Consider the following 27,199-nt stretch of genomic DNA (forward strand, 5'->3'; position numbering starts at 1 on the left):
GGTTCTGATCATTGTGGTGCTGTATCTGATCCCTTGGACCTTCTGGATCTTTTTGATGGCCGATAGAGCCAGTAATCACATGGATCAAGATGATAATGAAAAGTTACCACAGATGGGGAAGCATTTCATTCCCAAAGTTCTCAAGAAATTGATTGTAGTTTCCAGTAATAAAAGCATTAGACCAAATCCGGGGAGTTCAGCTTAACAACTGAAAACCTCCTGCATTATCTCCTTGATAGCTGTGTATCTTGTGCCCACCAAATGGAAAGCACCACACCAGGACTCTGAGGAATACCAAAATAAATAAAGTATTCTTTGCTTTCAATGAATATCTAGTTTAATCAGGGTGATAGATATGTCCATAAACAATTCTAATATAAAAATGGAGTAAACATCTGTGTGAAGCAATCTCTGGCTACTTCTAATTAAATGACCAAGAATAATTTGGGGAAATTATTTGCTATGAGACTGTAATAACTTTGAGACAACCAGAACAGGTGCTTTTTATCAATGAGGTTTAATTTTTCTGGGGGAAGCTGAATGGGAGGGCACTCAAACTTAAGGTATTAGCATACCTCCGGCATCATGTGGCTTGAGCCATGCTGTCATGCAATGATCATTGTGTAACCTCCAGAAAACCTGATTAAATGCCAAAGCTGAGGATGACTTCTCAGTATAAATTGGGATTAAGCTCAATAAATATTAGAGAAGGGAAGATTCATAAACTTTAAAAGACATTATCCCAATATATAGTGAGTATAGCTTGAGATGGGAAATAGAATGGCAGTTAAATATTGCCTAGGATATAGTATGATCTTGAAGCTAACTTAATTAATGTCCTGTTTCTCCCACTTTTAGCAACTTGTGAGAGCCACAAGTAAAATGTCATTGGTTTTAGTTCTGGAGCACAAAGAAACAGAGTTAAATGTCATGGGAGCCCAACTTCCCTGATATTACCTTGTTTTCCTTCTCCAAGGAGGCAGTCAGGCCTCTCATGGAAAATGGACTTTGGCTATAAAGTCTCACAGGTTAATAGGATAAAAAGATGGGAAATAAAAGAACATGGATTAAATTTCTGTTCCTTTCCACAGTCATGTGCCCACTCCTTTAAGCCTCCCTAGGATAGAAAATACTGATCGTATTGGTAGGATCACAAGATACTAATTAGATCCCATTTGCTAGATGGTAGGTTTGTTTTTGCGTTGTCACACATATACCTCGGACCTTTCCCCTCTTTCTCATTTCTCTATGAGACTGGGGGTTAGGTTGAGGAGGATTTCAAGCCAAGACTGGCCACAAGGGATCCCCACTGTCTTGCCAGTATTCTTTCTCCTCAAACGCCACTTGGAAGTTCTCTTGAGATTTAACTGAGAGAGGCCCTCCTTAAGCCCAGGGACTAATCTATAAACTGCAACCAAGTATTACTATAGTTCTGAATTGGGGCATAATGCTTTGTCTCAATTAATTATTGATACTTTCTTTTTTATTTGGCTATTGGTCCCTATGTATGTATTTATGTGTATTCTTTCAGAATTTCAAATCTGCTATCATGAAGACGTGCAGGGCTATGGAATTTAGAGAACAAGGAAATTAATTTTGGTAAGAAAATTTAGGAAGACTTCATAGAGATATAAGGTGATTCTTGAAGAACTGGTAAGATTCAGTTAAGTAGATATGAAAGGTCAGGGCATTCCAACCTGTTTCAACTTTAGCAGGATAGCTCTGGTGGCCATATGGAGAATATATTAAAGTTGGAAGCAACTAGAGCTATTAGGAGGCAGTTGTCATAGTTCTGAGATGAACCTTACAAGAGACAAAGAATAATGCTAAACCGAGAGTGTGTGATGTCATCAGAAGTGACATGAGATGAGTCATTTTTTGATAGAAAAGACATCTTTGAAACATCTCAAACTTGTGATTTTATTTTTTAGCTTTATTTTTTATTTTTTTAAACTTGTGATTTTAAGATAGATCTTAGGTGGAACACCTGGGTTGCTCAGTGGTCGAGCATCTGCCTTCGGTTCAGGTTATGATCCTGGGGTCCTGGGATCAAGTCCCACATCAGGCTCCCCACAGGGAACCTGCTTCTCCCTCTGCCTCTGTCTCTGCCTCTCTCTGTGTGTCTCTCATGAGTAAATAAATAAAATCTTAAAAAAAAAATAGATCTTAGGCTAGAAGACATGAACTGTGTTTAAAGCATTGTATTAGACAAGTGTGATAATAAGGAAACAATGCTTGGAAACCTTCTCTGAGGAGACTTATATATAGCCTCTTCATACAGAAAATACCAAGATGTTCAAAATGAATGAAAAGCACTTCTGAAATCATTTACCTTACAAGAGATGTTTCTTCCATTGCCAGTTTTGAATTGAGAAGAACAGCACTGAATGGAGATGGTGAAGCAGGAGAAGCTGAGGATGAATGTATTGGTATATTCAAATATGTTCAAGGACATGGAAGAGTATATTGAATTGGTGAGGATTATTTGTTTTTATTCGTGGGCATTGTACTCGCCTATGAAGATTCAAAGCTTAAAAATAAAGGGTTCCTACCCATAAGAATCTTACATCTAGTGTGTGTCATCTGGGAGAAATAAGTTCAAAACAACTTTAAGGAGATGAAATGCATCAGTTCGTGGAAAGAAATGTATCGTTCCTGCTAGAAAAATAAGATCGTTAAGCGGAAAGAATACAGAAGTGACCAGTATATTCCCTTGGTTGTAGATGATGTTTGGAAAGAGTTGAGACTAGATGTTAGTAGATTTAATGGCCACACTGAAGATGTTGGTAGAAGTCTTGGTGATAGGTAGGTCATTACACATAGAGTAGCAAGTGGCTACTTTCTACTGAAATCTGAAGGATGCTAAGAAGGTTCCCTCTTGAACTAAAAACATCCTCTTTTAAATGGGCCATTACTTTTCATAGGCAATAAACTCTCTTAAAGCATGACTACCTTAGAAAAGCTAACATATTAAACTGGCCTTCAATCATTCATACTTATACTGGCACTTGAGACACTATAATGCCTTTTTTTTTCCTGAGAATTTCTCCAAGGTCAAGAGTTTTCAGAAACCAGGAGAGGACTGAGAAAAAAATTTAGAAGTTGTGGGTATTGCCCAAGAGAGATATCCTGATTTGGGTACCTCAGGAGGACCTATTCCATAGAGAGCAGATTGATGAGACTGGGTGGAGGTGGATTAGAAAGTTAAAGAAAAATGGAAGTGAGAGATAAACCCAAGTTTGCAGAAGAATCTCTTGGAGGAACACAAAAGAAGCACTAGCCTCTCCTCTTGGAATCAATCCTGAAAGAAAAGTCAACACAGTTCTTGGTAATTGACCTCTGCTACCTGGTTATCAGTGATAGCCAACTAATGGGTTGTCATCTCTGAATAGAGCAGACCATGAGAGCTGTGGGTAGTACCAGGCCTAGCTGGAAGGTCAGGAAATGGAGAAGCAATATGAACAGAAGATCACATCTGGGGTTTCTGTTAGTATAGTAGAGTGGTCAGCAAAGTTTTTCTTTAAAGGTCCATATATTAAATATTTTAAGTTTTGTGGACTATATGGTCTATGTCGCAAATAAGAAACTCTTTTTATTGTATTGTGAAAGCAGCCGCAGACAACACAAAAATGAACGAGGTTGTTTTTATTCTAGTAAGACTCAGTTCACAAAAATAGTCTATAAGCCAGATTTGGCCTATAAGCCATAGTTTGCCAACCTGTGGCATAAACAAGGTGTCCTATTCCTATGTATGTATGTATAAATAAATAAAATTTAAAGATAGACAGACAGACAAAAAGAAAAAGAAAGAAAGAAAGAAGAAAGAAAGAAAGAAAAAGAAAGGAAAGAAAGAAAGAAAGAAAGAAAGAAAGAAAGAAAGAAAGAAAGAAAGAAAGAAAGAAAAAGAAAAAAGTAACTAAGGCCAGGTTCAGCACATCCCAGACAACCAGTAGTTTTAGGTAAGGTGAAGAGTCTGGAATCACGACGTAGGCATCAGAATTAGGCAGGATGGCCCAGACAGCTTCTGTGTCTGACCTCTGGTAGTACTTCTTGTTCAGAGTTCAGAAAGGCTAAGAGAAAATGAATGAGGTTGGAGACCAAGGGAAATCTCAAGATAAACACTTAAGGAGCGGGTAAGGAGGAGAAAGGACTAATTTGGGTCAAAGGGAAAACAACATATAACCAAGTGCTCTCTATGGAACTAACATTAAGTACCCTTCTCTATGGACAGATAGGGGCTGGCAGATATGACATTGGCTGGATAATGCTTCACAAGCAAAATGGCACCACACTAAAGCATCCTGCCCATTCTAACAAATAGTGATTTCTCATGTCTCTATGTCTCTGAGCCCAGGAGTTCAGCCCCCTCACCAGAAGTGCATTTATTGATATTCCACATGGTTAATTTGTTTCTAAATTTCTTCATAGAATTCAAAAGAGCAGTTTGATTTGGGACATTCCATTTGTACTCAGAGAATGAGACTGTAATTCATCTTTTATGCCTTTCTGCCTCGCATGCCAAATAAAACTCAAATTGTAGTTCTTTGTTCAGAACCAAATGCCATCTTGAAATTGTTTATTCTTATTGTTTAAAATAATTTTTATTCTAGATGGCTTTTCTATCTCAAGTAAACAATACACATTTAAGAAATTAAAAATCAGATTATTTTTTCAATTGCAATAATTTGTCTAAGAACATTGTTTTGTCACTAATTGGAGTGTCTCAACACTTTCTATGGTATTTTTTTCAGAGAATTCTAGTTGCAGTGTTAGATAATTGCCCAAAATCAGAGTCTTATTTCTAATTCTGCCAATTATTAACCTGTGTGATCTTGAGGAAATTGTCTAATTTAATTTTGTTTTATTTCATTTTGTGGTTTCTCTTTTTTATCCTTAGAGGAAAAGAGAGATATTAGTTCTTACTCTGGCTCTCTAGTAAGATTTTGTTACAATCTGAGGAGTTAATATATACAAAAGTTTACTATAAATTGTAGAACTCTATAAGAATGGTAGATATCACTATTGATGAAGAGGGGGTTTTTGTTTTTATTTAATACCAGAAACTGTGCAATGGAAAGGGATATAAAATCAATAAGATTAATCTATTCTCTCCAAAAGCTAACTACATAAAATAGATAATTATGAGAGCTAACACTTTTACAGTATTCACCATGTTCTAAAAAAAATCTCTATGTTTCATTTAATCTTTATAATATGAAAAAGTATAATCATTATTCCCATTTTAAGATGAGAATTATAACACAAAAAGAGATTAAGTAATTTTCTCAAGCTTACATAACTAGTAAGTGTCTAAGTCAGGATTCCAATCCAGGGTGTCTGATTCTATCATCCATGAGCTTCACTATTATGCTATTCTGAATATTAGGACTGCAAATACTTAACTGAAAGTGATTAGAAAGCCATTACTGATTTAGAAGGCAAATAATTCAGAGAAATAAAAGTGGGGATGGCTAGAGGGAATAAATATCTCCCTAGGTGTATACTTTAGAATGCAAGTCACTTGGATGCTCAATGAACAAAGAATTATGTAGTCAGAAGTGTGGAAGACACCTCGACCCTCATTAGAGTCTTAATACATGTTAGCTGGTAAAGTCCTGCTTAGAGATCCTACAAAAAAAAAAAAAAAAAAAAAAACCTATCTTTTGTTTGGTTCAGTGCTTCCCAAAAATATGTGTTCTCAAGATCCTTTTTCACCAACCTAGTTAATTGAGTTATGCTGAATACAGTTCTCCATGAAACACTGGTGTAGAACTTCCTTCAAAAAAAATCTGGCAGAGGATAGAAGGATACTGATACAAAGAGCTAAATGTAAATGAGAACGATTTCTAACAAGGGGCAAAGTAAGGAATTGCTAAAGAGCCTGTGGGCACAGCTGGTCTTACAAACTATCCATTGCTCATTGTGACATAGTTATGAGATCATCTGTAGCTACACTCAGCAGTTGTAGAGTAGGAGCAGAAAAAGTAGAAGTTCGGGTTGACCCCAGATTGAGAACTGGCAAGGCAGATGAAGTAGACCATAAGAAGGGAGGAAATGAATTTACTATTTGCATTTTCAAAGGACAAGACAAAAATGTTGTTAGGTTTCCTTCACATTGTGCAATGTAACAAGCTTACAGTATTCAGAAACGTTACCAGAGACATAACTTGACAAAGAAGACAGAGAAGCATGTTCATGAATTTTGAGGGAAAGGTGGCTCTCTCCCTTAGTTAATTGGTGTCTCTTACGCATTCTCATTAGAGTTGCAACTAAGACATTGGAAGCACTGGCACTCAGACACCTCTGCCACTATACCTACTACTTGCAGAAACTGTATTATTATATTAAAAGTCATTGAATCCTCTTGGACTTTAAATGGATGTTTCATCCCTGTGAAACTTCTTAACATCATGCATTGGCCATTTGGAAAATGTTGGTTCATGAAGATATACAGATCTTTATAGTTTTTAGTGTTTATAATGTTTCATTATACAGTATAAAAATCACATTTATTAATATCACTTTCATCTTGTCAAAAAAGTCTTTAAGTTCATAATAGTCATTATGGGAAAGCCATAAGTTCATAATAGTCAATACGAATTTTCAAAATTACAAATTTTGCCTGAAAGCTCAAAATTTTATCATCAACCACAAATACTATCAGTATTTTCCCTGAAATGGCAGGTTCCTTTAGGGTGACCAACCATTGTACTTTGCTCAAGGTTGAGGGGCTCCTGGGAAAGTGCTAGGCTTCCAGCACTAAAACCAGGGAAGTTCCTGGCAAACCTGGATCTGTCGCCCTATGTTCATTCTTTGTTGTTGTTTTTGTTAGGAACCCATGCTGAGATCAAGACTTGAGCTGAGATCAAGAGTTGGATGCTTAACTTAGCCACCCAGGCACCCCTGGGTTCATTTATTTTTGAGAAAATATCCATCGACTACTCAAATCAAAGTAAAAAAGTAATTGCCATTCTTTCCAGCAAAAAAATGGTAGTCCAAAACAAAAGTGACTAGTTCAAGTAGCAAATCAAATAATCACACAAGTGCTTTTCCCTTAGATATTTGTCACCCTTCAGTATGCAGTAGATATGCTTTGTGGGTATTTCCCATTTTATCATATAGAATATTTAAAAGACATGTACTCAAGGGTCAATGTTTAATAAAGATATTTGTACAGCTCATTAAAGGCATTCTTAAATAAAACTGGCATTTTTGTGATGTAAGCATGTAGCTATGAAGAATATCCTAAATACCAATAGTTTGGTGTACTGCTCTGATCCATGCTTAGGAGTAAGCAGTTTGTCCCACCATGGCTTTTCCACTATGTGGGTAAATGTCAAAATAAGGGAAAGGGGCAAATAATGTCTTACTCTATTATGAATATAGTTTTGATCTCATGGATTATCTGTCCCCAAGGGTCAATGTGCCATACTTTAGGAAGCCCTGTCCTGGGGCATAAGCTATGCCAGAGGATCTAAAAAGTGGTTCGTGCATCTGCCTCCATGTGAACCCAGAATTACTGTCCTGTTTTCTTCCCCTCTAAGGATCTTCCCATGATTTGGGACTATTTTCCTTTTAAATTCTTAAAGCATACAAAAAAATTTCTTTAAGCATACAAAATTTGAATATGCCTTCTTTCCTTCTTTTTGATAATGGACTGATGACCATGTGCTCAAACTTCTGAATAAAGTTATTTTTAGTGATTTAAAAGCCTTCTATCTTCATCTTTCTGAGAGAATCTTCCTTCTATGATTCCAGCATAGTTTTCTGGCCCATCCATCTAAAGAAGAGTGAACATAAAACAGAAATTTAATCTCCTTTGGGTCATCATCCTGCTACACATTTAATAAATTTTAATTTCTTAGTAGTTCTAATCAAGGCAGAAAACTAGCTTTGAAAAGACTATTTTTAAATTAGTGAAAGTTCTGGTTTTTATTATTTCACTACAGACATTAATATATTTTATTTTGGGCTGTAACATATACTTAAGACTTAAGACTGATATTGCCACTAAGAAACCTCAGTTGGAATTATAAAAATAATGACATCTTGTAACCTTGAGGCCTCTGCATAGAAACAAGGCTTTGTAATAAAAAGTAGAATCTGAGCCACTTTTGCTCAAGTCTTAGAGCTGTTCAGGGTTCTCATTATCTATCAGAACATCTGCCATAGGCTGATGAAGAATGAAATAAATGTAGTTTAGTGGTGACATTTTGCTACATTTAGGGTTTGAGATAGCTTTTTTTTTGGTAAAAAAAAAAAAAAAGGATAGATAAAAAGAAGTCCAAGACAAGATTGACAGGTACATGTATTCCCTGGAGAGGTACATCGCTATTCTTTGGAGTGAGAAACATAAACCAGAATTAATTTGTCTACATAGTTCTACTTTCATTTTGTGTGGCATTTTAATTTATTAAACATTTAACATGCACTTTCTTACTTCTCTTCACAGCATTCCTAAAGTAGTTATTTTTTCCTCTCTTTTTGACCAGGGGAAGCCAAGGCTGAATGATCTGCCCACGGTCATACCACAATAGGAATCCTACCCATGTCTGTGGATCTAGAATGCAGCGACCATCCAGTGGGCAACAGTGGCTTTACGGAAACCTTGATGGTGGAGAGGAAAAGGTGGAGGTGAGTGGAAAAATTAAATATGGCAAATTGAACTCACTCTCTCATCTGGTCTAGCCCTCTGCACGAGACTGTTGGTAATGCAGCGCCATTCCCCTTCTGAGCCTCTCCCCACCCCACCCCACCCCTGGGAATACACTTAACAGAATCCCTTGCCAGAGTCTTTCCAGATTGGGTGGAAGGGAGGAGACAGACAAATGTGCATTTTATAAGACCTTTAGCAAGAATGTGCAGAGATGGAACCTCCATGGGCCTGAGGTCTCCATGGACACTGGTTTGCAATGTCGCCCTTAATGCAGCATCATAAAATCAGCAATTACTGCAGATAGTTTCCTGTGCTTCTTGCTACTTCCTGCCTCTGAAAGCTAATGATGAACCTGAGAATAAGCAGAGGCTTTACTTGATCTTTGAAATGCTAGCCTTTACCACAGTCTTCTAAACATAGATATTTCCTAAATTAAATTCCTTTCTGCTTGAAATGCCTGAGTGGCTTATTATTTTCTGAAAAGTACCAGCCAGTAAATTCCTGAATCCCACAAAAATGGCAGTAAGATAAGAAAAGAAATATCAACCTTTAGGAACAGTGAGAATGTGCATTAAAATAGCAGCAGAGATACCAACATTTTTTTTGGAAGACAAAGGAAATGATAACTGACAAAGCAGAGAGGAGAAAACTGAAATCGAGTACACATCATGGTGAAATGCTGATAAGAAGTAAGTTGATTCATACTGTCCCACAGGTTCCTGGAAAGTTTCAGGAATACAAGTCACAGGGTAATTTTGGAGTTGGTAGTGCAAGATGAGTTAGAAATAGGTAGATTGATTGAAAGTGTGTTAATATAGGTCAAGGGCTGGAAAACTTTTTCTCTAAGGGGCTGGAGGTAAATATTTTAGGTTTTGGGCATCATGTATCTGTCACAACTGTTGTACTTAGAATGCAAAAGCAGCCATAGATAATACTTAAATAATGGACATGAGTGTCCCAACAGAACTTTATTTACAAAGAACAGGGAGCAGGTCAGATTTGGCCTGTGGGCCTCAGTTTGATGACCCTTGTTTGGATCATTAGAACCTTTCATTAGCTTGTGTATTTCTTCCCATTCAAGATAGGACATGACTCTCTGGGAAGATTGGAACAAAGAGCTTTCATAGTTGAGGGTGTTATGTAGCTGGGGTGCGGACATGAAGTGAAGAATCATACAGAAAATAGAAGGACGGCACACAAGCCTGCAAACTCTTTGGGAAGGAGGAGTATAAGGTAACAGATTAGGATATAAGCTTTGATGTTAGATAGAAACCATGTTCCCTGCATAGTATCTATAGGATGTTGGACAAATTATCTAGTCATCATCCTGGTTTCCTTCTTTATAGAATGAAAGTCCACCCCTTTTTTTCATAAGCCTCTTTTGAGGATAAAATGTGATAATAATAAATAATCTCTTACTCAGTTAAGGGTGGCCATTGTTGTTAGAGGTCAAGTGATTACCAAGACCACTTACTTTGCTTAATGAAGATGGGGCCCCAATTTAAGTGTATTGGCCCTTCAGACCTAGAGCCTTCTACTTTATCAGAACTCTTGTGGTTAGAACACCATCCCCTGGTTTTGCTGGGTGAGAAAGCCTTTCTCTGGTGTTGCTTGAAATTGAACGCACACTTTTCTACATGACCTTCCTTAACTGTATACTTTTGCTAAGAGAAAGGGGCCTTCTTTGGGCATGAGCTGTTTCTTTTCTCTGCTAATCACTGAAGTAGGGCTGTCCCCTAAAGACAGCCTGTGATCCTATGTCTTGGGATCCTTTTAATTAAAGCTCTGAAGGCTAATAACCAGCCTGCCAGGTGTGTTGGGTAGGATGTAGGGTATGAGGAAGTCCATATGAAGTAAGATACCAGAGACTACACAGATTATTGAATATCAGGCATCCAAGATCACCATTCGTAATTGCTCAAAATCATTTCTTGGACCTGGCACGTGTGTCTCAGGTACACACCCACCAAGACCCCACATCTATCTGAGGCAGCAGTGGTGCACTTCCTTTTTCAAAAGGGAGATGCCTTCTAAGTCCACATAACCCAAGAAACTTGAACTTCTGCAGGTCAGCTGCAAACAAAGATAATTTGTTTCTGGATAAAACCCTGAATCTGTCATCTTGTTGAGAGTATTGCACATTCCCTGGAATGTAGGACACAGCTTATCACAGTTCTGTGCAGTTTTCAAGAGTGGATTTGATATGCTGATACAATGAAGAGTAGCTCGGTCACTATTCCACGTTTGATTACAAAAGAGTCCCCTTGATGCCTCCCCTCTGGGTAAATGAGTGCTTTGAAAACTGTGGAAGCATTTTAAATGATTTTTATCTTCTTTCACATTCTTGTATTTATTTTATAAAAATAAATTCATCTTTTATATTATAATAAAGTATCTAGATCTATGGTTCTTAACTTCCTTGGGGAGGCAAGGCTCACAGATTCCTTAGGCCCTCTACACACACACACACACACACACACACACACACACACACATTTTGGATTTAATGTTAAAGAATCCATGTTCTAAGAACCATGAGTTTGGGTAAAGGGATGGAAATAGACTAAGGGATGATATGTTTAGGGAGATATAAAAAGGATTCCTGGGAAGATGACCAAATCCTGGTAGGTACTTTCATGACTCAGCTTCTTGAAGAGTCGTTGAAACTTCTAGATTTAGATCCTAGAAGGGGGGAAAGAAAAGAAGAAGGAGGGAGAGGGGAGAGATGAGGTGTAAGGAAGGCAGGTAGGCAGAGGCAACCAGAAAAGTTCAATAAATATTATTTATCAATGGCATCCTCTACACCAGGCATGGCATTAGGAACAGGCCACACAGACCTACATAAATGTTGTTTTTGTCCAGCAGGGATTCACAGAATAGAAAGGGAGCAAACACATAATCATTTAGCTCTGAAGAAGGGTGCACACAGTGTTCAGGGAGGACAGTGGGGGACATTCGGGAAAGGCTTCAAAGCAGAACAGATATTTGAGTTGGGCCTGCAGTATAACAATAATTTCAGCAGGCCACAAGGGTTTACATTTTTAGACCTCCTGAATGCCTGTGGATTTGTGCTGGCAGTGTGACTAATGTCATTGTTTATAACTCCTATTTCAATTGGAATCACTCAACAAATACATGTGAGGCATCTGCTCTGAGGCAGGGACTGAGGAAGACAAGGAAGCAGCCACATATATGGTCTGCATCCCGCAGGCACTTAATGTGGGGGACAATACATGTCATTGATGTTGGCAAGCACAAGCCAGAGAGGGAGGCCAGAATGGGCAGATAAAAGCCTCCAACAGAAGGCCTCTTCTGGGTTCACAGCATCAGGGCAGGAACTGGCAGCTGAACCCAGATGAGGATACACCTGGTTCCATGTCTGAACACCCGGGTTTTTCCTAGCAGTGAGAACCTCCATTAACTTAGGTGCAGAGGATTTACTTCTATCCCCATTCTTCCCCTTTTCTCAGTACTATCATTTTCTAAATAACAATGGTTATTTTTTGTTCTAGTTTTTATTTAATCCCTGGAAAAGGTCAGTATGCTCATGTGGGTTAAGAGATCCTTGGAGCCCAGCCTTGGTTAGGTTAGCAGAGGAAATAGTAAATATTTTTAAAATGCAACTATGGTGGTTTTATATTTTTGAAAAATCTAATTTTGGTGTGTAGGGGAAGGAAAAAACCTCTTCCATCTTCCCTTCTAAATTCTAAGCTGGGGCTCTGTAACAAAAGACAGATTAACAAGAGAATAACATACAAATTTATTTAACATTGATTTTATGTGCATGAGCCTTCATAAGAAATGAAGACCTTAAGAAGTGGTTAAACCTGAGTGTTCTTATGTGAGTTTTGATGAAGGATGGAGAGTCATGGGAATATGTGACAGGACAAAAGGTATGAGCTGAGAGGGGAGTAAACTGAGGAAACTTAGCAAGGCCTATTTGTTTGGATTTATCTTGGAGTTCTTCTGTCAATATTCCAAGATGCCATATTTTGGGATGGTGTGTCCTGAACTCCATTTTATTACACTTCACATAGAGTTCCTGTTCTTCTCAGTCTTTGGCTCAACTTCCTTAAAAGAGAGGGAAGTGAATCTTTGTGTCATTAGGAGGGCCGCTAAGGAAGATGAAATAAGAGTTCTTATCCTCCTCAGGAACTCTTTGAACTCCTTCTAGGACTGTATTCACTGGTTTGTCATTCTAAAAATATTTATTGAGAGCCTATGCTATACTCACCACAGCCCCAGGAAAGAGCAGAGCGGGGCAGTCAGGAAAAGCCTTACAGAGAGTGACACCTGGAAGCGAGTGGCAAAGATCCTGAAGAATAGACTTCCATGAATACACAAAGCCCTGTTTCACCCAAGAGAAGCATTTCTTTGGAATGTCCTTTTTTTTTTTCTTTTTGATGCTAAAATATATTTATCATAAAATTTACCATTTTAACCAATTTGAAATGTACAACTCAATGGCATTAATTACATTCACAATTTGTGCAACCATCACCACTATTTCTAAAATATTTTTTATTATCCCAAACAGAAACTCTGTAACCACTAGACTATTAAGGATAACCTCTCATTCCTCCTCCCCCCATGAACTCTGGGTAACATCTAATCCATTTTCTGTCTCTGTGAATTTGCCTACCCTGGATATTTCGTATAAGTGAATTGTACAGTATTTCTCCTTTTATGTCTGACTTATTCACTTAGTGTGTGTTCCAGGTTCATGTATGTTGCATCATGTGTCAGAATTTCCTTGCTTTTTATGGCTGAATAATATGCCATTGTAGCCATATACCATGTTTTGTTATCCATTCATCTATTGATCATATTTGAGTTATTCCCACCTTTTGATGATTGTGAAAAAGATTGTGATGATTATTGGCTTACAAGTATCTGTTCAAGTGGCTGTTTTCAATTCTCTTGAGTTTATACCTAGGAGTGAAATTGGTAGATCATATGATTTTCCATGTTTAGTGTTTTGAGGAAGACACCAAACTATTTTCCACAGTGGCTGCATCTTCTGCATTCCCAGCAGCAATGTGTAAGGATTCCAAGTTCTCCACATCCTTGTTGACACCTGTTTTGTTTTGTGGGTTCCCCCCCCCCATTACAGCTGTCCTAGTAAGTATGAAGTAGTATCTCATTGTGGCATTGATTTGCATTTGTTTTAATGACTTATGATATTGAGTATCTTTCATGGGCTTATTGGCCAGTTGTGTATCGTCTTTGAAGAAATGTCCATTTAGGTCCTTTGCCCATTTAAAAAATTGTTACTTGTCTTACTGTTGAGTGTTAAGAGTTCTTTATATGTTCTGGATATTAAATCTTTATCAGAATATATGATTTGCAGATATTTTCTGTTTGGAGAGATGGTTGTAATAAAAACCATATGATAAATGTTAAGGAGTGAGGCAAAATAAAGAAATGCAAGAGGCAGACAGCAGACCAGTCTTTGAGAAATTAGGTAGTAAAGAGAAGGAGGTAACTAGAGAAGATATATTTTATAAAGCTGAGTGATAGTTAATCATAGTAAGAGGTAGGATGGAAGGAGACCACAAGAAGTGGCAGATTCAAAGACAGAATCACAGATGGGATGGGATGGTGGTAGTTCCAGAGAAGGGAGGGGGTACAAGGATATAGAAGGATATAGCTGGAAATAAGTCTTGTAAAAGAGTGCCAGCAAAGAGTGACCTCTTTTTCCTGATTTAAGAAGGAAAGTGACAAGGCAGGGCTGGCTCTATGTCCTCTCTGCCAACCTCATGGATGTGAAAGTCGATTTGAAATAAATCAAGTCAGTATCATCTAGGATTTATAATTTCTCTCTCATAAATTCAATGTGAGGAATGAACAGTTATTTATCTTCCAAACAGCCTCAAAGGAGGCATAAAGCCTATGCCTGTACATTACAAACACGAAGTAAAGTCTTTTAAAAACCCTTAGATTTTCTGTGCATCTCAATTTCCAGGCCAAAATGTTTTGCAGAGGACTGCCTCCTGCTGCTCTTTGTTAATGCTGGCAATGATGAGACTTTTATTTTGATAAGCCTATCTCTGTAATTAAAGATCTTGATAAGTTGTTCCTGGAAAACCAGCCTTGTGTTGCCTCTGCTCTTGCCCTCTCTTAAAGTCTAATTGTCCATTACAGTGTTAAAAGGCCTAAGAAGAAACCAATTTAACTTGGTTAACCCAGGTTTTAAAAAACTCATTTGAGCCCAAAACACTCTGTTTATGTTAGCACCTATTAACCTCTGAAGGACTGAAATTCCAGATAATATACTTTTGGAAATGTTGACCTGGATGGACAATTCCTTCTCTGGAATATTCCACTTCTCATTAGTTTTGTCTCACAAATCTTAGAAGAAAACCTGCTTCAACTCTGCCAATGTTTTTCTTGCTCTTTATAGTGTTTGCTTTGCTCTTTGCTTTTCTCTAGGAAACATGTAAAGTGACATTTCCCTGAATGGTATTCTATAGAATTGAGTCTCACACTGAAAGCTGAAATAAAATGAGATGTATATACCACACACATATACATGCATACATATTGTTGTTATTATTATTACTGGCTCAATTTCTTTCTACTGTTTCAATTGCTGGCACTCCCATGGCAGTTCTGTGGGCACCATTCCCATCACATGGGGTTTTTAAGCAGAGATAACTCAGTGGGGGTGTGGAAATGTGCCCCAGGGATGCAAATTGAGCCCCATATGAACACACAGCCTAACAGCAAGGTGGTATTGGCAGCAGGCTTCCAGCTTGCCCATATGTACTTATAGAGAAAGGGGCAGTTATAATGATCTGATTTGACAAGCCTATAGCTTCTTTCCTGCTGCTGTGATCATGAGTCCCTACTGTAATTATAACGAAGTGATTCCATAAACATTATTACCATGTATTAAACATATGTGATAGCGTCAGATAGACACCATAATAACAACAGAATGTTAACAAGCACAAATGTTTTTGTGTTTGACAAGGCATAGCACAAAACTTCTTTAAGCAGTGCCTTTCCTTTCAAAGGATGCCAGTAAGTCTGGAACATAAGATTCATATCGGATAAACAACCAAACAAGGAACAATACATGAGGAGAAAGAATCCCTACAAAATATGAACTTGAATTCCAATTTTAAGGGAACAGATTGAGTTTTTTAATCCTCAGCCTGAAGTCAGAATGACAATACTATTTAGGTGAAAAAATTGAAATTGAGTGTAAGAAGGAAGCACAGTTGATGGGAAAAGAAGTTCTGGTTGAGATATTTAGAGGACAGGGAAAGATAGAACCAAAAATCAGGTCAATACGAAATGGCAGGCATCCATTACAGGACATGGATTCTGCTGTTGCTGCTACAGTAAACCTTGCTAGGCATCAGAATAAATGAAAATGGAGAAGAAGTAATCTCATTAAGGTAGCAACACATAGAAAACAGAGGCATTTGCATCTGTGGTAAAATATAAAACTGGCAGGAAATCAAATGATCAGAACTTGAGAAGCATGTTTTGGAGAATACATTTTGACTCATTGTGCTGGGTAGTGGGACAAACTGTCCATGCTAGGTTACCTCTGGTAAAAAATAACCCTCAAATTAGAGTAAGTTAGCATAATAAAAGTTTCTTTCTTACACATATCACAGACCAGTGTGGTCAGCGTTGGGCACTACATCACCAAGACATTCAGGGACCTAAGACATTTCCTTCTATTAGATCCACAACTCCTAGGACCTCACAGTCTTCTAGGCCATGTCTTGCTGGGAGAGGAAGAAAGAAAGAGCATAAGAGAATGCAGGAGAAGTTTTATGGGCCTGGAACCTGGAAGTTGCATGTATTATTTCCACTTATGTTCCACTGGCTAGAACTCAGTTGTATGGTCCCATCTATTTGCAAGGGAAACTGGGAAATGTGGAATGAAATGTGACATGAAAACATGTCAAGGCAGAAAATAAAATGGGTTTATCTCTGCCACGTAAGCCTGCAAGTGAAACTTTTCTGTCTCACTTTTCTCATCAGTGGTCAGGTCTCAAATCAGACAAAACTGAATTCATAGCCAGGTTCCCCCATTTATTAGCTTTATGGCTTTGGGCAAGCACTATATAATTTTGAGTCTCATTCTTTGCTTCTAAATTGGATAATAATAATATATACATCACAGAGTGCCTAAGAGGTTTCAGTAAATGAATTATAAAACAATTTAGCAGTTTCTGGCCTAAAATAAGCACTCGTAAAAGGGTAATTATACTGTAAGATTTATTTCAGGTCTGGAAGTTTAAGATTTTATTTTTCTTAAATTAGTTATTGTCAGGTCAGCCCATAGCCATCGTCATCAGAGAAGTAAAAGTTTCTAGGATCATCAAACATTTGAAATCTGTGTCACTATCCTCCTCTTCCATTAACATGGTTGCCATTGCTAATTGATAGCCACACTTTTCCCTTCTAAGCTTAACAAATCCTCAGAGTCTTCATCAGCTCAGCATTAGAGTTGGCATGCATGATACAACCTATCTGCCACCATGCATTTAATTCTTATCCTAATAAGAAGAGAGATCAAAAGCTCTGGGACCAGTTGCAACATATAGGTAACAAATTTGGATGCAAGAAACATCTTGATTTCCAAACTGAATTTAGCACTACCCCAGAGAAGAGAAGAATGTAAAGTAATATCCAGTTGTGTGCATGGTAAGTCTTATACAGGAAAACAGAATGAGGATAAAGGATAACTGAAGTTGATAAAGGGTGTTAATGACCAGTTGAATCTCCAAATCAAATGTTAAATTAAATAAAATCAGGGCTGATGAAAAGCTATTTGATTTGAGTAGTAAGAGGTTTTCAAGTAAATCTCTGAATGCTGTTTGTGTGCTTTGATTAGTTCTGGAATGGGGGTGGGGAGAGGTGCTGCAATTGTATGCATCTGCAGAAAAAGAGGGTTGAGCTCCATTCTTGAGGAAATAGCCAAAAATACAAGTGCAGAAATTGGCTCATGCTTAGGCAGAAGTTGATAATCGAGGAAGGATTTTTTTTAATAATAGGAATCACAAAAATATGCTTAAAACCCTACGGAAAGAACCCCAGAGTCCAAAGGTCTATTTCATAATAGCAGCAGAAAGAGAAGGAAAAATCCCAAACAGAAAACCAGCAGGGGCATAGCGGAGTGACAAGAAGTTAGAGAAAATTAAATAAGAGGCCAGACATAGCCTTTGCCAACCAAGACTCCAAGTGGCAGGAGGAAAAATTGCAAACTTTCTGAAAGTTAGGAATGGTGCAGAAAACCTGTGAAAATGAGGGCAGATGAATCTAAACTGAACATTTCAAAGTGAAGAGCATGAATTCCATTTTATTAGGACACGGGCTGCAACTGGGAAGTCTGTGAGTCACGGAGCAGAGAGAGACTAGGCTACCCATATACAGTAATTTTGCCAGGCCATGCTCTTTCATCTTCTAGTCCCTTCTTTAACCCTAAAATTTTCCTTCCACTGTGAGAATCCCTCAAGGACTGCCACATTATCCTTCTTTCATGCATCTCAAAAGGAGGAGAGGAACACAGGGTAATGGACCAGCACCAGCATTAAGACAGTCCCTGGTCTGAACCTGAACTCTAGTCCCTACTGCTAACAGCCACTATTTCCTCCCTTGTTAAGTGATAATAATACATCTCTTTAGAAGCTATTATGAGAAAAAATAAGAAAGATATATAAAGCATCTAGCCCTGTGCTGTATACTCATAGATTCTCAATAACGAATAGCTGTTATTAAAAAGCAGAATTCCACTCTGTAGTCCTATAAATTTGTACTCTAAATATTGTATTCGATTGCTTAGCACAGCCTTGAAAAAATAAATTAGACAACTTTTGTGTCTGGCCACGAGAGAGTAACAGGATTCAGACTCATCCTCCCACTATAAATAACTAGAAGACTGGACAAAATGTGGAAACAACTGCTTTCAGACACTGGACCAGAGGCAGCATAGGACTGTGAGCCCCAATAAAAAACAGAGTTAAGCCCTATGACTGCCTCAGTTTCCCCCTTAAAATTCCTGTATCAATATGCAGAAAGGAGAAGCCTAACCAGAGCCCTGCAGTGTCTCAGAGTTAAGGCAACAGAGATTATATACTGGACAGTCTGAGGGAGCTGACATTCTCAGAGGAGGATATCAGAAAAATGGAGGCACAAGCAAAAGCTACTGAAATCTACATGGGGGTCATGTTGAGTCTTTGGCTGAATATCAATCTGCCATGAGTAAAGTGAAACTATGAAATTCACCAAAGAATAACTTTCAAGGAAAAGAATTTGTTTGGGGGGGTTATAAGTTAAAGTTCCCAGAGCTCACATGAGGCTAGAACTTTTTGTGTTTTCAGAAGCCAACCAATATGGAGAGACCATATTGAATACACCAGGCATTCAGTAGACACTTCAGAACACTCACAGCTTACAAGTATGACTAAACTAGCCCCATGCTTACTATATATATATATATATATATATATATATATATATATATATCTTAAATATATATATACTATATATGTTATATATATATATAAAAAGCTTAAAATCAAGTCTCACAAGGATTGACATGATCCACAAGTAACTTAACAGCTTACTGACACTCAAGGAAGAGCAAAACAATAATAATATAAATAAAAAGCAGCACTTAACATTAGAAAATTTATAATGTCCATTTTTCAATAAAAAAATTCTGCTAGACATGTAAGAGCAGGGAAAATGACTTTGTACAGGAAAAAGATAATCAGTCAATGTAAACTGATCCATTTGTGACAGATGATAGGATTGGCAGACAAGGATGTTAAATATGCTCAATATGCTCAGAATTTTTAAGGAAAAATATAATGTGACAAAAATATAAATAGATATTTAAAAAGAACAAAATTAAATTAAAAATGAAAAAATATATAAAATGAAATTTTACTGGACAGGGTTTATAATAATTAGACATTACAAATAATCAATAAACATACCTGAAAACATGATAATAGAAACCACTCCAAAATTAAGCACATAGAGTAAGAAGACAAAAACAAAACAAAACAAAAACACCTAAGAACCTCAAAAAAAATGTCAAATGATTTAACTATAATCAAAGCCCCAGGTAAAGAGTTTGTGGGAAGAACAGAAATTATACTAAAGATATGCTCACCAGAAAATTTCTAAGTTTGATAAAAATCATAAATCTATAGATCCAAGAGAGACAAGAAATAGTATACAGGAAAAAGAAAAAAAGACACCCCAAAATTTATTATAATTGAAGTACTCAAAAGCAGAGATAGAGAATAATCTTAAAAGTAGTCAAGGAAAAACGTCAAATAGATATAGAAAAATAAAGATAAGAATTATTTCAAAAAAAAAAAAAAGAATTATTTCAGATGTCATGGAAATTATGTAAATTAGAGGCAATGGAATAATGTATTGAAAATATTGAAAGAAAAATAGCACTATCAACCTAGAATTCTATACCCAGTAAAAGTATATTCCAAAAAATAAAGTGAAAACAGGTTGTTTTTAGACACAGCAAAGCTAATAGAATTTGTTGCTAGCAGACCTAAACTATGAGAAATATTAAAGGAGATTCTTCAGGAAAAGGGAACATGATGCCAGATGAAAATTTGAATTTACAAAAAAGGAATGAAGAATGTTGGAAGTGGAAAATATATTGGAAATATATTTTAAAAATTGTCACTTTTAAATTTCTTTTAAGAATACTTATTTGCAGTAAATAAAGAACAATATATCATGGGGTCTATAATATGTAGGGAAAAATGCATGGCAACAATAGAACAAATTATGGGAGAAGACAACTAGAAAGTGCTTCATTGTAGATGAAGTGGTATATTTTATATAGACTCTGCTTAGTAAAAAATGTAGATTGCAAACCCTGGAGAAACTACATAAAAAACAAAGAAGCCCAGAAAAGTTAATATAAATCATAAGATAAAATATAACCATAAAAACAATAAATCCAAAAGAAAGGAAAATCAAAGAAATGAACAGAAACAAGTAGAACAAATAGAAATCAAGTTACCAGATAATAGATACAAACTGAACCATATTGATAATTACACTATATATTTGATCTTCTCAGATGGGATAAGAAAGCTGCTATGGGTGCCTGGGTGGCTCAGTTGGCTGAGCATCTGCCTTCAGCTCAGGTCATGATCCCAGGGTCCTGGGATCGAGCCCCAAGTCAGGCTTCCTTCTCAGTAGGGCACCTGCTTCTCCCTCTCTTGCTCCCCTGGCTTGTGTTCTCTCTCTCTCTCTTTCATTCTGTTAAATAAATAAATAAATAAATAAATAAATAAATAAATAAATAAATAATTTTTTAAAAAAGAAAGCTGGTATGGTCTGAATGTGTCCCCCACGAAATCCATATGTTGAAATTCTAATGCTCAATGTGATGGTTTTTGTTTTTTGTTGGGGGTGGGGGGCTTTTGGAGGTAAATAGCTCATGGGGATGGAGCTGTCATAAATGGGAGTAGTGCTCTTATAAAAGATCCTACAGAACTCCCTAGCCCCTTTCACAATGTGAGAACACAGAGAAAAGTGTACAATCTGGAAAAAGGCCCTCATGTGATCATGTCAGCACCATGATCTTGGACTTTCCAACCTCAGAACTGTGAGAAATAAATTTCTTCTGTGTATTAGCCACCTGTCTATGGTAATTTATTATAGCAGCCTGAACATATTACAACAAAAGCAAATCTCAAATACATGCTACCTACAAGAAATTGACTTTAAATATAAAGAAACAGTTTAAAAGTACAAGTAAGGGGAAGATATACAACACAACGCCAATTATAGGGTAGCTAGAGTGGCTAAATTAGAATCAAAGAAACTGGAACAAGAGATATTATCAATGGTAAAAGGGACATAACCCAATGATAAAGCACCAATTCATGAAGAAGGCCTAACAAATTTAAATGTGTGTGCACCTAACAATAGAATTTCAAAATACATGAAACAAAAAACTGATGAAATAAAGGAGGAAATAAATTCACAATTTTTAGTTACAGATTTTAAACCCCTTTCTTAACAACTGATAGAACAAATAGATAAATCAGGAAAGATATAGGAGACTTGAACACTCTCAGTGAACGACAAAATCAACTTGGCCAAATTTTAAATTTTAGAACACTCTATCCAATAAGAGTAGAATATATATTCTTTACAAATATACACATATATTCACTAGGACGTTATATTTTGAGCCATAAAAGACAAAGATTGCAATCATAAGATATATATTATATAACCATGCAGAATTAAATTGGATATCAAAAAATAAATCTTCAAAATCTTTGAACGTTTGGAGACTAAGTAATATACTTTTAAAAAGCTTATTGGTTAAAGAAGAAATCACAAGAAAAAATATTGAAGATATTTTGCTCTGCAGGAAAATTAAAACAAAGTCTATCATTTTCTGGATGCAACTGGATGCAATTGATTTCTGGATTGCAAATTTGAAATTGCAAATTTTCTGGATGCAACTGGAGCAATGATTAAAGAAAAATGAATATGCTTCCATTTGAAAACAATAAAAGTCTAATTAAATTATTTAAGCTTCCATATTGAGAAAATAGCAAAATAAATAAATAAATAAATAAAAAACCCACCCCACAAAAAACAAAAACATCAAACAAAAGACACCAAGTGGAAAAAAGGAAATAACAAAGATAACATAGAAATCAATTAAAATAGAAAAATGAATGCCAATTAGAGAAAAACCAATAAAACCAAAAGTTGGCTTTTAGAAAAGATCAATAAAATTAATAAATCTTAATTAGACTGACCTTTAATGGGATAAGGGGGAATGAGGAATAAAAGGGAAACCATCACTGCAGAAGCGACAGATATTAAGAGAATAATTCGGGAATATTTTAAGCAATTTCATGCCACTGAAGTTGACATCCTGGGTGAAATGGATGCATTCTTTGAAAGACACAAATTACAGAACTTAAGAAGAAATAGAAAACTTTAAAAATCCTCAATTTTAATAATTAAATTCCTAAGTTGAATTTTTTCTCAAAGGAAAACCCCAGACCCAATGGATTTACTGATAAGTTTTAAGGAAGACATAAGACAAATCCTAAAATACTATAAGATAGAAAAAGCTACAGAATATTCTTCGTGTACATAGAATCAAAAAGTGCCTCAACAAAGCATTAAAATCAAAGCTAGCTATATAAAAATAAAAACATATAATGATCAAGTGCAATGCCAGATTGGTCTAACACTTGAAAATCAATTGACTTAATTCACTGCCGTTGTAATTCAGCAATGTAATTTCTTTAATGAAGAGCATGGTTACCTTAAAAGATGCAGGAAAAGCATGCAAAAATTCAACATCCATTCATAATAAAAACTGGAACTATATAAAGAAACCTTTTTATTTTTTTAATTTTTTTTTAAATGTGTAGAGTTCCTGTTGCTTCAATTTCTTGTCACCACTTGGTATCATCAGTATTTTTTTTTTATTTTAGCTATTCTGATGGTTAGTAGGGACATCTCACGTAAGTAGGTTTTTTTTTTTAATTTTTTATTTATTTATGATAGTCACACAGAGAGAGAGAGCGAGAGAGAGAGGCAGAGACATAGGCAGAGGGAGAAGCAGGCTCCATGCACCGGGAGCCTGATGTAGGATCCGATCCCGGGTCCCCAGGATCGCGCCCTGGGCCAAAGGCAGGTGCTAAACCGCTGCGCCACCCAGGGATCCCAAGAAACCTTTTTAATTTGGAGAGAGGGCTTCTTCCGCTAACACTGAAAATTATAAGACCAATTGTTTTCTTACTAAGACTGGGAACTACTAGGCAAGGATATTCATTCTTACACTTCTATTCAGCATTGTCCTGGAGGTGCTAGCCGGTGCAATGAAGAAAGAAAAAGGAATTACAGGCACACCAATTAAAAGGAAGAAGTAAAATTCTGTTTTTCCCTGGACACATAAAAGATCCAAACAATTTTTTTTTAAAAATGTTAGTAGGACTAAGTCATTTTAACACAACACTAAAATACACAAACCAAAATATTAAAATTAAGCATTTCTCCATACTAAAAATAAACAATTGGGATATTCAGTTTCAAAATACTCAACCATTTAGAATTTCAACATGAATGTTCATAGCAGTTTTATTTATAATAGTAAAAACATGGGGAATGAGCCATTTATCTATGAATAGGTGAATAGATTTTTTTTTTGATAATTTTTTTAATGGTACAACCATGCACTGGAAAGCTATTTAGCAGAAAAATAATAACAAAAGGTGGGTGAACTTCAATTACGTTTATGCTAAAATAAGAAGCTAGATATATAAAAGTCCCTACTGCTCAATTCAACTTTTATGAAACTCTAGAGAAGACAAATCTAATACATAGTGAATGAAAGCAGATCAGTGGCCTGGGGCTTGGGGGTGAGGAGGATATTAGATGAAACAGGAAAATCATTAAATCTTTTGTGTTGGTAAAAATATTCCTTATCTTGATTTTATTGGTGGTTACAAAAACTTATCAAAACTCGTTGAACTGTATAATTAAGATGGCCACATTTTATCTTATATAAATGCTATCACAATAAAGTAGGTTTAAAAATAAGTTGAAAAAAAAATAAATAAAAATAAAAATAAGTTGAACTTGTTATTCTTTCTCCACTTAGGCCCAGTCTTCTGAGTCCCTATTGCCTCATGCCAAGCCCACTTCATTCTATGACAGGGCCAGGATTAGGGTGAGGCAAGAGGAAAGGAGAGGGCTAAATGTAAGGAGGCACTCATGGAAAAAAAAAAAAAAAAAAAAAGGAGGCACTCATGGTCAGTGCCATGCACAATCCTGTTCTCCTGTTCTTTGGCATTATCTGCCTTGCTCTCCATGACATTGCAGTCACTGTTCTCTCAAAGCTCACAAAAAACAACAGATATTCTGTGCTTCTACATGCCATCTCTCTAACTTTGAGCAATGTTAACTACCCCATCTATCCTGAAATCTTTTGTCATCATCAGCTCCCAATTATAGGTAAGCCTTGGTTTTCTGTACACTCTCCATTGGCCTGTCCATCCACTGTTGTGGTGACAACTATTTCACTATTCAGGAGGCTTCTATATCTTCTTTGAGCTTTGACTTCTATCCTCAGCATTGGATCCAACTGTTCTCCAGCCAGTGTACTGTTACATAGGAAGTCTCATGTTTACATTACATTTCACTGTATACATTTGAGTTCACCAACTCACTCCTCAGATGTTCTCCTGGTCTCCTTACTCCTTTCCACCACCTCATCTAGTCAGTCCCATCATGGGACTTACTAGATGGATGTTACTTCTTTTCCATTCTTGCCACTGCCATCCACCTCCCCTCAATCTCACAATTCAGTATCTTTTACAAGTGTTGCCTAAATGGCCTCCAGAATGGGGCACCTGGGTAGCTCAGTAGGTTAAGCATCTGTCTTTGGCTTAGGTCATGATCCTAGGATCCTGGGACTAAGCCTTGAATCAGGCTCTCTCCTTAGTGGGAAGTCTGTTTCTCCCTCTTCCTCTGCCTTCTGCTTCCCCTGCCTGTGCATTCTCTCTCTCTCTCTCTAAGATTTAAATAAAATCTTTAAAAAAGATGGCCTCCACACTGCTCTGTGCTTCCTAGTCTTTCCTATGCTAATACGTCCTACCCCCATGAAAATCAATTCACCTATTCATAGATAAATGGCTCATTCCCCATGTTTTTACTATTATAAATAAAACTGAAGGACCCACCTAACAATGCCATTCTCCATTCAAAAATTCTTGAATGACACTCCTTTATATACTGAAGAAAATCCAGGTTCCTAGTCTATGTCCAAGGTCTTCCATTCTTTTACTTAAATCCCTCTTTTACTCTTATCTCTCCCTAATCCCCTACTCAGATTATGTAAAAGAAAAATTGTACTTTCCCTGAATATGCACCCTACTATATTCTAGACTTTGTTGATGATTGTGTTCATTTGCCTGGGCTTCCATAACAAAGCTCCACAGACAGAATGGCTTAAACAACAGAAACTTGTTTCCTCATGGTTCTGGAGGCTGCAAGTCTGAGTCAAGTCAGCAGGGCTGGTTTCTTCTGAGGTCTCTTTCTTTGGCTCAAGATGATCAGCTTCTTTCTGTGTCTTCACATGGTCTTCCCTCTGTGTGCACCTGGGTTCTAATCTCTTATAAGAACATTAGTCACATTGGGGTGGGGCCACCCATATGATCTCATTTTTATTTAATTACCTATCTTCAAATACAGTCATATTTCGAGGTAATGGGGGTTAAGACTTCACTATATGAATTTGGGTGGGGATACAATTCACTCCATGACAATGCCTATTGGTTTGGTATGGTATGTATTTGGCTGTATATGTATGTACAGCCAATCCAAATCCTGCTCAGCCTTAAGGGACACGTCAGATATTACCTCTGTCTTAAAGTTTTTCCATATGGAAAACCAGATAGTCTCACTTACTATTCTCAGCCCCTATAACATTTGGTTTATACATCTGTCGGTACATGAATCACAGTCATTATCCAGAAGAGCTACTAGTGAGCTTTTCTTCTTTCTTCTCCTCTAACGTAAGTTCTCCATAGCCAGAAAAGATGGTATTTTTGGCGTCGTAACTCCTTTGACTACTAGTGTTGTTCTGGTACTTATAAACATTTGTGGTTGAATGTGATGCTTCTGGATAGGTCGACCTTCAAAATAAGGCTTCGGGAGCCGAGAGTAAAAGTTCCTTTTACCTCACTTCCTCATCTACTTTATTAGTTCTAGGTCAATTACAACATCTTGGCAAGTGCAGTGATATTTTAGGCTATTAGAATAGACTTTAGTTGTAAGAAACCATGAAGACCTTCAGGAGTTAGGGCAAGAAGACGGCAAAAGACGAATATAAATAATTATTGACATCTTATTACTGGATAGGACTTACAGAAACTTTGTGTTCATTGAGTCCTCAAGACAGTGCTATGGAGTTAGGCTGTGTTTCCCACATTTTACCAAGGAGAAACCAGAGACTCAGAGAAGTTAAGTGACATGTACTGAGTACCAGCTATTGTTGAATTAGTGGTACAACCAGAACTCTAATGCAGGCCCAGCATGTCTCTGGTACTCAACTTTGACCTCTTTCTACCATCTCCTACTCAATTTTAGCTTAGTTATCTAATAAGAGCATGGTATATGGTGTTTACTTAGTGGAAGACACTGCTCCCAGGGCCTTAAGTACAGTAATTCATTTCATCTTAGCAACTCAGTGAGGTAGGCCTTTTATCATCATCACCATTTTACATATGAGTAAATAGAGACCCAAAGATGTTAAATGGCTTGCCCAAGATCAAAGTACTAATAAGTAGAAGGTCCAGAATTTGACCCCAGCTGACTGATTTCAGAGTCACAGCCCTGAACTACAAGTTGCCGACCCACAAGTTTCCCAGCTTCCCTTAGATTAGCACCTCTGCTTGGAGTTCCTGTCCATCAGCCACAGGATTAACAGCCCCTTGGAGGACAGCCAGACATAAATGTATGAGTTAGTTAAACCTTTTTCAGTTTCTTTCT

The 27,199-nt window shown here is 36.9% G+C and overlaps 2 long non-coding RNA genes across 3 annotated transcripts in view; one reads left to right on the top strand and one right to left on the bottom strand.

Moving 5' to 3' along the window:
- Positions 1-27,199, top strand: part of LOC112654405 (uncharacterized) — a 231,175-nt gene that overhangs the window by 172,709 nt on the left and 31,267 nt on the right. The window contains exon 17 of the long non-coding RNA XR_003132996.3: positions 8,493-8,634. This is a non-coding gene — a long non-coding RNA (uncharacterized LOC112654405). The remainder of the gene's footprint in view (positions 1-8,492; positions 8,635-27,199) is intronic.
- Positions 1-27,199, bottom strand: part of LOC112654406 (uncharacterized) — an 80,693-nt gene that overhangs the window by 17,746 nt on the left and 35,748 nt on the right. The gene's annotated exons all lie outside the window — the stretch shown is intronic.

Source organism: Canis lupus, chromosome 15 (assembly GCF_003254725.2).
Source record: "Canis lupus dingo isolate Sandy chromosome 15, ASM325472v2, whole genome shotgun sequence".
NCBI classification, from domain to species: Eukaryota; Metazoa; Chordata; class Mammalia; order Carnivora; family Canidae; genus Canis; species Canis lupus.